The following is a 12,730-nucleotide window of genomic DNA, read 5'->3' as shown; positions in this document are numbered from 1 at the left end:
AAAGAAAGAAAGAAAGAAAGAAAGAAAAAAGATGCTGAAGCTAAATCTACTTCTGATGTTGGCACTTTTTTCATAGGGTAGAAGAAGAAACTACTTTTGATAAAACTACTAATTTCTCAAGTACTTCTGCTTAGAGCCTAAGGTCGAGAAACTGTCTCATTTAGGATGAGCACAAAATTCATTACCCGAACAGGGCCCCAAGATTCCAGCCATAAGCTTCACCTATCTTGGACAAAAAGTGTGGTTATCCTTATTATTCATCCCAATAAATTTTGCCCTTAATCCATAATGAGTGCCTAGAAAATGTTGCTGAAAGAATAAGATTTCATTTTAGTTCAGGTAGAACTTAATGGTCAAAATATGGTCCACAGAGCACCAGCATAGTTATAACTGGGAGCTTGTTAGAGGCTCATAATCTTGTGTTGCACTCCAGATTACTAATTACATAAGAATCTGCATTGTAACAAGTTCCTTAGGAAGTTCATCTGCACATTCAAGTGTGAAAGCAGTAGAGTTGTCACAGATGCAGTGGTTTTATAATTTGACCACCCGTTAGCACCATGAGTTTTGAAAAACATACACATTCACCACTGCACATGACCCAATAATTTCACTCCTCGGAATATAATTCAGGGTAAATATCATGCATGTGCAAAAGGGGGCATGTTCAAAATGCCCACTGCAACACTGTAACAGTGAAAACTTGGAAGTACCTTGAATATACATCAATAAAAACGTGGATAAATAAATGTTGATAAATTCATACAGTGGAATATTATATGGAAGTGAAAACAAAGAGGTGGTGTTATATCCATTAGTAGGGTTACGTCCCAAAACAGGCAGTTGAGAGATCAAAGAAAACTATGAATGGGCAGGTAATGTTGGTAATGTATACAATGTTAAAACATACAGACTTGTACTGTATACATGTGTCTTAAGATAAATATGACATACATCTTTGCAGAAATGATGTCAAAACTTAGACAGAAATTCAGGATCAAGGCTACCACCCTTGGTCAGGGAAAAGGGATAATGAGATCAGAGAGAGGGTCACTCAATTATATATGATGCATTTTATTTTTAAAGTTGGTGGTAAATATATGAATTTTGGCTTCTTATGTGTGTTTTGTTGCTTATAATATTAGATAATGGGGGGAAGATAGGCAAGTTTGGGGGGTTTAAAGTTAGACTTGAAGGTCCTTGTCAACATTTGCTAAACCAAAGTCCCCAGGAACAACACCCAGGACCCACCCAGGACAATTTTTATGGAGAACCAGATTTGCAGTTTTTTGGGTATAGATGGTCTCCAAGACTATTTGAGGGAAAAAAAATTCCTGGGTCTATGGTAAGGTATACTACCTTTAGAGGTAGTATGTTGCCATGGAAAAATATGGGTTTGGGATTCAAATAAGAATGACATTTGAATTGTATCAGCATGGCTTTTGACCAGTTATTAAATGCCACGAGGTCTCACTTTCCTCATCAGAAAACAGAATTGTTTTAATAATTAAATGAGAAAAAAATCCTGGCATAGGAGAAAGTTTACACATGGCTATTATTACAAAATAAGAAAAGTAAGCTTCTACTGATGATTAAGTGCCTATTTACCTGGTATTAATTATAGGGTGTCTTCAATATGCCAGAGAAAATACCAGATCTGGTCTCTGTTCTCAAAGAATTAATAATCTATTGGGAGAGGTAGGCAAGTTCTGGGGTTCTTATAAGTTATTTTTAAAGATTTTTTAAAGGGTATAGAAGTGAAGCAGAGTGATTGGAGAAGGAATAAGAAAAATTGTAACTGGCTGTGATTAACTAGTTGTAAATACTCAGACAAGCCAGACAAGTTAAGTTGTGAGTACTATGACTTTTGTCTAGTCCCACACATCTTTGGTAACATATCCCTTTAGGGCATGCTTCATCTATTATTATTCCTTTAACTTCTTGTTGTATATGATTTCAGAGGGGCTGATAAACGTGGTCTTCTGTGCCTTGACCACATAGGCATGTGAGCCAGAAGAAATAATTCTCACACTCCTTCCTGCCAGTGCTAACTGATACAGGGGTGGGGTGGGGGGGTGGGACATGTGATCCTAACTGACCAATCAGAGATCTTCCCTGGGATTTTTCTGCATGGATACTGGGAGAAAAAAATAACACCTTTCCTCTGAGCTCTAAATGAGAGTATTGCAGGCCCTGGCTGCTTTTAGCTGTGGCTCCCTGTTCCCCAGTTATGAAAGAGGACATTAACACATGGAGTGAGAAATTTAGACAAAAGATAACGACACTATCTGATTTCTTCGATCCATTTCCATTTTTCCACATTATATGAATAGATGTGTATTTTTTGCTTAAATACATAAATGTTAGATTTTTCAGTTGGCACCAAGAAGCATTGTCTTGATTAAAACATATTCCAAGATAACCTCTCTCCTAGCACAATCTGTTTAGTGCCCATAAGGTCAATTATCATTAATTTAGAAAATCATATGACAGAACTCTATGTATTTAGTAGTCCTAAAATGCTTATTATCCTTTCACTCTATTTGATTAAATAATCCAAGAATTTTATCTCTTGGGCTACTTAGCAGATACATTAGGCCTTCAGGAATAGAGACTCATCTATAGTGGTTTGAACACATGAGAATTTATTCATTAACACAAGATTCATCTGAAGGCAGATAGTTCAGAACTCTTACAGTGGCTTCTCAGGGTCAGCTTGAACACAAGGTACCTTTTATATTTCCACTTTGTTAACTCTAGCACTAATTTCCATACAAAATTCTCCTCCCAGTCCAAGATGGCTGCTGGGGTTCCAGCCATCACTGTTACTTTATAAGAAGAAAAAAGATTGGTTATGAGAGACAAGGAGTGACAGCTAAGCTGAGATAGTTTTCAGTAGTTAATGTTTAAAAGATCCAACACAACACTTCCATTTAGATCTCATTGACCACAACTACACATGAGGTTGGAAAATATAGTCTTTGAATTTACAATCACATTCGGGCTACTAAGTAAGAAAGAGAGAATGAAGATGAGGCTGGAGGTTAGTAAGTGTCTGTCACCCTTTCCAAATCAGTGTGGACCCCTTTTAGCTTTGGGTATTGAACCATGGTCAAAAAACACCATCATTCTCAACAAAGTTATACAATCGAGATAGCTCAGTTGGAGGAAAGTTTTAGCAAATGGTGTTTTCCTCCTAATCAATTAAAGAGGGTTCATATGGGAGTGTGTGAGCAAAGGGAAGTGGTGTTGGGTGTGGGCTGGCTCGGTGGCTCAGGGAATGCTTCTGAGGGAAAACATGTGGATACTGAGTCTTCATGGAGGAAGCCAGGGTGGGCAGATGTTTCTAGCACAGAGATAGCAAAGTACATCACAGAAAGTGACTGATGCTACAATTCAGAGCAACTTACTTAAAGGCTCTCCTTCAGAGACCCTCACCCTAGTGCAAGGTTGGCAAACTTTTATGTGAAAGGACAGACAGTAAATATTTTAGCCTATGTGTTCATACGTTCCCTGTTGCAAGTACTCAAGTTCGTCTTTGGGGCAAGAAAGCAGAAAAGGGCCAGAGGTAACAAAAGGACCTGACTGAGTTCCAGCACAGCTCTACCTACAACAATGACAGGCGGCCTCATGCTGTAGTTTACCCACCTCTTCCCTTGAGGAGAAGCTGAATCTAGTCTGTTCTAGTCTCCTTTGTAGGATATACTATAATATCTTGGGCAGATGAAGGAGCAACCAAAAAAAATACAAACACAATAATGTAGACAAATCGTATTACCTATGTCAAACAGAAAATTCCAGAAACATTGATATTTTTCTGGAGTTTGTGATTTTTTTCCAGGTTTTTAAAATTTGTAATGGGCCATCTTTTTATTATTGGAAATGAGTGTCACCTGAATATCTGCATTTTTACTAGTACTTGACTTTTGCCTTCCTTTTTACTTGAAGAGGGCCTCCAAAACTGTGTATGCTTTTAGCCCTGCAAAATCCAGATCCATCCCTGCCCAGAGGCATGAGAAAATTGCACATTGGGGGAATTGCAAGTAATTTGGTATTGCTCATGCAAAATAGTGAGGCGATTAAAATCACAGTTGGAAAGCCTGGGTTGAAATGGGATATTGAAATCTGGATATTACCACTTATTAGCTGTAAGATTTGAAAATGTTATTTCCTTCCTTTCCTTTCCTCATTTTTTTTTTTTCATCTATAGAATAAAGAACATCCTTTCCCTCAAAGCATTGTTGGGAGGATGAGAGGAGATAATTCATGCACAGAGCTCAGCATAAAGTGTTGTACACAGTTGGAGCTTAATAAATGCTGGTGGTTTGAGGATGGTAAGGAGAATACTGAGGGATGGAGCTGCAGTGTATGGAGCTGGGGCATAGGAGATACTTTAATTCAGAGGCCAGTTGGAATTTGGAACCCAACTTGTTGACAATGTGGAACTTAGGAGTTTAGGCCCAAGACTGATCTGCCCAGATTTTCACAGGCTCCTGAAACCGTGAATCACCAACTCTAAGGAAGGAGGCCCAGTAGGCCCAGCTCAGTCAATACCTGCAGTGTCAGCAAAGGTGGAGATTTAGTTTTCAAAATCTCACCCAGGGAAATCTTTGCCAAGTTATATCACCCAGTGGCAGGGGCTCTTAGCAGAAGGAAATTAGAAGCATCAGCAAAGGTGAGGGGAACCCTCAGGGACTGGTGTGGTTAAAGTCATCTATCCACAGTGCTTAGCATGGAGGGGGTGGGTGTGTGGTTTGGATTAAAGAGTGTCGTCTGGGTCAAGTCCCTGGGTATTTGTTCCTCCACACTGGGGTAGAGCCATCTGTCCTAGCAGCAACAGTGCAGGGGACTCCAAGCATATACTGTCTGTCTCTTCATTCTTTTACTAAAAGCTTAGTCAGTGTTTGAAGTGGCAAAACCAGGCACTGCTACTGAAAAGTGCACAGGGTTGTGCAGACACAGGGTTGTGCCTAATGCATGAAAATTGCTGGACTATGAGGTCCTTGCCTGGACTGAATAAGCAATATATTTATAGTCTCCCCTGGTGCTTTAGAATTTTTTTTTGATAATTTTCAACACAATTGAAATAATAATAAACCTCTTTGTGTAACATTTTGTCAAATATTAGGCTGTCATCCTGAGCCATTAGCCATGTGGTGATAGAGAACATGCTTGCTGTACTCGCCCTACATTCCCAGTGCCTAGCATGGTGTAGACACACAAGAGAGTTGTTGATACTCGTTGTGTGAATGCTACACATGTCAGTAGCTTAGAGGGGATAGATAGTTCTGGCAGGTATAGGGTGTCGAGCGAGGGAGGCTTTTAATCTATTTAGACACCCTATTAACCTGCATTAACTTCATTCATAATTCTCTCCTTCACTTACCCATTCTTTTTATTTTCAGTTTGAAAACAGCTTTATTGAGATATAATTCACCAACCACTTCACCCATTCAAAATTTACTATCTGATGCCTTTTAGTATATTTGTATAGTTGTGCATCCATCACCACAATCAATTTTAGAACATTTCCATTTCCTGAAAAGAAATTCCATGCCTCTCAGCCTCCTGATCCCTCATCCTCCTAGCCCTAGGAACCTAACTATTTCTGTTTCTGTGGATTTCCCTATTCTGGAATGTAAATGAAATTCTCTAATATATAGGCATTTGTAAAAGGCAAAAGATTTATACAATCTGAAGAGAAACCAGAGTATATATTTATGGGCATTTGTGACTGGCTCTTTTCTGTTAGCATTATGTTTTCAAAATCCATTCACATTGGGCGTGTATTGATATTTCATTTCTTTTTTTCACTAAGTAGCATTCCTTTGAATGGATATACCACATTTTACTTAATGCATTCATCAGCTGGTGAACATTTGGGCTGTTTCTACTTTTTGACTATGATGAAACTCATTCATTCTTTTTTTTTAAGGACAGAATCTCACTCTGTTGCCCCAGGCTATAGAGCTGTAGCATCAGCCTACCTCACAGCAACCTCAAACTCCTGGGTTCAAAGGATCCTCCTACTCAGCCTCCCAAGTAGGTGGGACTATAGGCACTTGCCAAATACCCAGAAAATTTCTCTATTTTTAATAAAGATGGGGTCTGGCTATTGCTTAGGCTGATCTTGAACTCCTGAGCTCAAGCAATCCTCTTACCTTTCCTCCCAGAGTGTTAGGGTTACATGTGCAAGTCACTGAACCTGGCCAAAATTCATTCATTCTTAAACATTGATTAATATCTGCTGTTTGCTGGATTAATATCTGCTGTTCTGGGCTCCTTATGTGAAGATGCATAAGAGCTGGTCTTTGTCCAGGTAGAACATTGTGGTCTTTAGGAAAGAGGTTATAAATAAGGCCTAGGTAACTTGAGAGGCAATGAAGGAAACAGTTAAAGGTATCTAGAGGAGAGAGTTTGCAAAACACACATTGTAAAATGTGTGTTTTCAATTAAGAAGATGGAGTTAGAAATTAAAGCTGGATGAGTGGGAATTTGGTAGGAGCTCTTAGAAGGTCACCCCAGGTAGAGGAAACCACGGTCCTCCTGTGGGCAAGCCCTGTGCTTTCAGTACAGACGGGTAGGTTGGGATGGATGTAGCATGATAGGGAGATGGGGAAGGAGGCCAACTGGAGCTTCCTCACTCTAGGACATTTAGGGTTGACAGTGAAAAGCAAGTATTTCTCCCACTCCAGATGCTTTATCATCCAGGCTCTTTTCTCTGATAATGTTGAACGACATGCTTATCGAACACTTATTATGTCTAGATGGAAAGATAGGGTAGGAAATAAGACAATGTTTTTGCACTCATGTTAGTGTGAGAAGACAGATCATGCATATGCAAAAGTGTGTAATATATTTTTTGTCACACTAAAATATAGTTTTTAACCTATAAAGGATTAGATTATCCTATCTATAATGATCTAAATCTTGCTTTTTAATTTGGTATTTCACTTAAGAAAAGATATCTTGGCAATTGACCCATAAAAGCACTGAAGTGTCTATCCTTATGCTTTTGTTTATTTATTTTTATTAAGATACATGGCATTTCCTGCAAAGGTCAGCATAATTTATTTAAACTTCATTAATCAGTAATCATTTAGATTTTTCCCCAGTCTTTATGGTGGACAATGTTGCAACTAATTCACTTGAGTAGTATTTCTGAGGGTAAGTTGGTAGAATTAGAACCCCAATGTAAAGAATATATGCACTTTGAAAGGGTCTACATTGTCTTTCAGAGAAACTGCAGTGAGCTTATATTCACATAAATAAAGTATAAGAACACATTATATTACATGGAAACATTTTATAAAAGGAGATGAAGATAGACTAAATGTGCAATTTAGAAATATCACACAGAAGTTGGTTTGATTTTTAGGATGGATTTGAAGTGGTGTCTTAGTCTGTTTGTTGGTATAACAAAATACCACAGAATGAGTAATTTATAAAGAACAGAAGTTTATTTTCTCATAGTTCTGGAAGCTGGGGAGTCCGAGATCGAGGAGCCGGCAAGTTTGGTTGTGTGGTGAGGACTGCTCTCTGTTTCCAAGGTGATGCCTTATTGCTACATCCTCTGCAAGAAAGGAACTTGTGGCCTCACATGGCAGAAGGTAGGAGGACAGGAAAATTGAACCCTGCACAAAGTTGTTTTTATAAGGAGTCTTAGTTCTGTTCATGAAAATCAGCCCTCATAGCTTAATCACCTCTTAAAGTCTCCATCTCTCAATCCTATTGCATTGGTCATTAGGTTTCAACATTTGAATTTTGGAGGGACAGATTTAAATAATAGCAGGTGGAGAGACTGAATGGAGGAGAAACACGTTCATAGTTCCCCAGAGTACGAAATGGTGTGTCAGAAGAGGAGGGTGTGGTGAATTCAGAATCTAGGCAAGAAAACTCAGTTAAGTTGATGGTAGAAGTGAGGGAATGGAATGTTTCAAACATATTACCTTAGAGGTGAAAGAGTTTGGACAAGCACTTTCATCTGAAAGATGAGAAAGCTGAGGCTTTGAGAGGGGAATCTACCCTTGACACTCAGCACCCAGAGTTGCTTCAAGCCTTTGCATTTAAAAGAGACAGACTTCAAAACAGCCTGGAGAACTCACCTTAAATGACTTACACTAAAGCCTGAAGAAATATACACATAAAAAAAAAATCCTAACTATCACTGTGGGAGATTGCACTTGCTTTTGGAAAGAGGCCCTGGACAGAGCTTCCCGTCTGGGGGAACATATGGAACAAGGCGTTCTTTCTGCAGAGGAAAGAATTGCTGCAAAGCTGCCAAGGGACCAGACGGCATTCTTGAAAATCACAGGCTTCATCTGTGATTCCATCCCTGCAACAAAATGGTGGTTCATTTGAGGGGTACCCAAGTGAAACCACAAAACCTAGAAGAATATTACCTTCAGGATTCTGGAGCTCAGCTTGAGGACATGAATGATTGTGTCCTCTCTAGAAACTGGAGGTTCCAACAAATTCCACCACTTGAAATGTAGACCCAAACATCCCATTTATGACAAGCTCATTTATGTGAGATCAACACTTCCACCAGGAGCACCCACATATTTTACTATAATAAAAGGCATTTATTTATAATAAAAAGCAGCTATAACATGGATGGGGGCAAGGATTTTGGAGAGAAGGGAACCTACTGAGGTAGCCCAGCAAGCTTGAGCATCTGAGCAGAGGGCAGCTGCTAAGTGTCAGAGAAATCGACTGGAATGTTTCTCAGTTGTATAGGGCAGTGAAGAGAAAAGTGAATATGGAGTTCAGAATTATCAGACATGCCTGACCCAAGTGGCCAAGGCTTCAGAAAGAAGTACAAGAATGGAGCCTGACAATCTAAGGTGGTGAATTAGTGGCTGATGTGTAAGTGGAGGACAGGATAAGAGGCAAAAAAACATGATGGGAAGTTACTGCTGGGAGGCTGTGAATTTAACCAAAGGTAACAGGGAAGCCAAGAATGGAGCTCAGGATTCATCAGAGTGGAGAGCTCCATAAACATGGCAGGCAGGCTCAGTGCCTGTAGCTAAGCAGCTAGGGCACCAGCCACACACACCGGAGCTGGCTGGTTGGAAATCAGCCCAGGCCAGCCGAACAACAATGACAACTACAGCCAAAAAATAGCCAGGCATTGTGGCAGACACCTGTAGTCCCAGCTACTTGGGAGGCTGAGGCAAGAGAACTGTTTAAGGCCAAGAGTTGTAGGTTGCTGTGAGGCTGTGATGCCACAGGACTCTACTAAGGGCAACAAAGCCTGTCTCAAAAAAAAAAAAAAAAAAACCCACAAAACAAAACAATATGGCAGTCATTCAGTCATTCAGTCAGGGTAGCTGAAGGACCGCATCCTGAGAGGGAAGCTGAAATGCAAATGGGAATGTTCTTACAACACTAAAAAATGTTGGAATCATCTTGATTCTTAGTATCATTAAGGTGATCTGCTCCTACTTAAACTTCTTGCTAGAAGCTAAAGAAATACTTTTAGGAGAAAATTAATAGCATGCAAATCCTTTACAATTTTCTTTTTCAAATATATGCTGTATGGCACTCATCTAAGAATGATCAGGCACAAGAGATGAGGCTGAAAAAAGCAGACAAAAGGAACAGAACTAGAGATGATTTTAGGCACTGCATAGTAAGTCAAGTATGACCTGAACAACAACTCTGATGAAGATGTTCAAAAACTATGAACAACAAAAACCATAAACAAAAATGTATTAAATTAACTGGAGTAAAGAGAAATTACCCTAAGGAAAACTCAAAGAATGAAAGAAAAATCAAAACTAACATTATAATGATTAAATCACAAACCAGTCATATATGAAGAGAGTGCTAATGAGCTAGAGGATGGATGCCAGTAGAAAGCATTGGGACAAAAGCTCAGAGAGAAAAAAGCCTAGACAAGTGACATACAGGACTTAAGGTTTGATCTAACATACCTCCATCTGGGAGTGTAGGAATTGAATGAGAGACAGAAAGGGACAGAGGCAATATCTGATGAAGCAATGGCTAACAGTTTCTCAAAACTGATGAAAGATATAAACCCACAGATTCAAGAAGCACTACAAACTCTACTGAGAAAAGTACAAATAACCATACCAGGTCACACAGTAGTAAAACCACTGAAAACAAAGACATGAAATCTTAACAGAGAAAAAAAATCTATATTATCTTCAGGGAAACCATAAAGAATATGATAGCTGATTCTCAGGAAAATGTGGAAACCAAAATACAAGCACTGAACAAAAGTAACTACCAACCTAGAATTTTATAAACATACCAAAGATATAGTTAAAAAGTGGAGGCAAAATAAGAACACTTTCAGGCAAACAAAACCTGTGATAATTTGTAACAGAACTTTACCAAAAGAAATGCTTACAAAGACTTCTTTTAGGATCAGGAAAAAAATATTCCAGATGAAAGCATGAACACGCCAGATGAAATGAAGAGGAATGGAAAAATTTGAATATATATGTATATAAAAACATATATCTGTGGACTATACATAGAGATAATACTGTGTATCTGATTTAAATTATGTGTAGAGTTATATGACAATGGCATAGCAAAATGAAAGACAGGCAGTAAGTGGAGTTATACTAAGGTTCTAACATCAGGAAAGAAAATGAATATAGAAATTCATATTTGACTATAGTCAAGGATGGATGCTTGTAATAAAGTAGGCATACTTATAGTATACTAGTATTACTTACTAGTAAGTAATAAAAGTAGGCATAACTATTGTATCAACAGAGGGGGACATGGCATAACAAAAATACCCCCATAGAAGTCAGGGAAAAAGAGAAAAAGGGACATAGAATAAATGGAGAAAATATTAAAGACATAAAAATAAGTGAAACAAGTATTAAGATGGTGGAGTTAAATCTCTCTATATTAATTATATTAAATGTAAGTAGATGAGTTAGCATAATTAAGAGACAAAGATTATTAGAATTGGATAGATGTATAGGTAGATGGATAAATAGACCAATATGGATATTCCACTCAAAAAATATTCTTGAGATGTGAGGACAAATTGATGTTTAAAATAAAAGCACAGCAAGGATATACTATGCAAATCCTACCTGAGAGAAAGCAGACTGCAAATGTAGGCTCATGGGTGCTCGGAACTGGACACACTGGGTGGCGTCAGCCCAAGAAGATTCTGGGAGTTGCTCATTAATTCAGCTCACAGTGGCTGAGTGTCTGCTGTGGGTTGGGAAAGGAGGGCAGATAACAAAAGAAGAAATTTCAGTTATTGGGGAAAACGAGCTGGGAGAGATATTTTAAAATAGGGAAGGAGTCGTGACTACCCATCTCGGCTACGCGTGAGGCTGACTTGACTTCTCTTCAGTGCAAAAGTTCTTTTTAACTTTTTGAGAAAAGTTCTTTCAAAAAATTTTAAACTAAGAAAGATTTAGATTAATGAGCTTGGAAAAATAGGTGAATTAAAAGATCTTTTAAGTGTCTTTGCTTGTACTTGTATTTTTAATGGGATAATATTAGCAGGGAGAAGGATACTTGCTCTACATTAATATGAATAAACCATAGCCCAGCTCACCTAAACCTTTTTTTGTTTGTTTTTTTGTTTTTGGTTGGGGCTGGATTTGAACCCACCACCTCTGGCATATGGGATCAGCACCTTAATCCTTTGAGCCACAGGCGCTGCCCTCACCTAAACCTTTCTCTACTGGCACTGAATTACTGTTGCTTTTTGGACAAGGCACTTCTCTCTAGGATAATTGAGGTGAAACAAGAGGATAGGACCACAAGTTCCTGGAAGGTTCTGGGAGTCTATATCTGAGGGCTATCTCGAAAGCCCAACATGAGCTTCTTGAGAATGGTTTTGGCCTTCTGGGTTCTTCTCTATAAGTTGTAAACTTTAAGAACAATAATTCTTAAAAGTAATAATAGTAATTCTTATAATGATAATAAAAATAGTACTATCATTCTTATTTTATCTCAGCTAACATATGTCAAGCTTCCAGGTATCCTCATGACAACTTTATATTTGCCCTATTTCACAAGGGAAGAAAATGAATCTTTGACTAAGCACCTTGCCAACATCACCTGGCTTGTGAATGTTGAAAGTGGATGAAGGTCTATGTGGTCTGAATTTTGTGCCCCTTTGAAAATTCAGATGTTGAAACTCTCAGCCTCAATTTGATGGCATTTGGAGGTGGGGCCTTTGGAAATTAATTAGATTTAGATCAGGTTATGTGAGTGGGGCCCCCTTGATGAGATTAGTGCCCTTAATAAATGAGGCAAAGGCACCAGCACTTTCTCATCTGCTATGTAAGAAGACAGCCATTGGCAAACTAGGAAGAGCCATCACCAGGAACAGAAGCCACAGCATCTTGAACTTCTTAGCCTTGAGGACTATGAGATACAAATGTCTGCTCTTTAAGCTGCTATCATATTTTGTTATAGCAGCCTGTGCATACTAAGACAATAATCCTCCTCTTTCTTCATCTATGCCCATTTCTTTCTCAAAGACCACAAGTAAATCAGGAACACCTCCTTCTCCCGACCTCCATCATCCTGCACACTAGCAGGGCTGTTTCAGGGGGTTGAGCCTCTGCCTTGATGTGAGATTACAGCTTGTTCTCCAGTTAATTATGCGCCAGCATCCTTGGCTAATAAGGTCTAAACAAAGAGCACTTAATCCAATTTATTGTTTCATCTCCGTTATGACCAGCCTGTCAAACATGATCAGATTCCCCACACAAAG

The sequence above is a fragment of the Otolemur garnettii genome, unplaced genomic scaffold (assembly GCF_000181295.1).
Source record: "Otolemur garnettii isolate 467f Iridium unplaced genomic scaffold, OtoGar3 scaffold00044, whole genome shotgun sequence".
Lineage (NCBI taxonomy): Eukaryota > Metazoa > Chordata > Mammalia > Primates > Galagidae > Otolemur > Otolemur garnettii.
The sequence above is the reverse complement of the archived record's forward strand: the minus strand, read 5'-3'. Positions refer to the sequence as shown.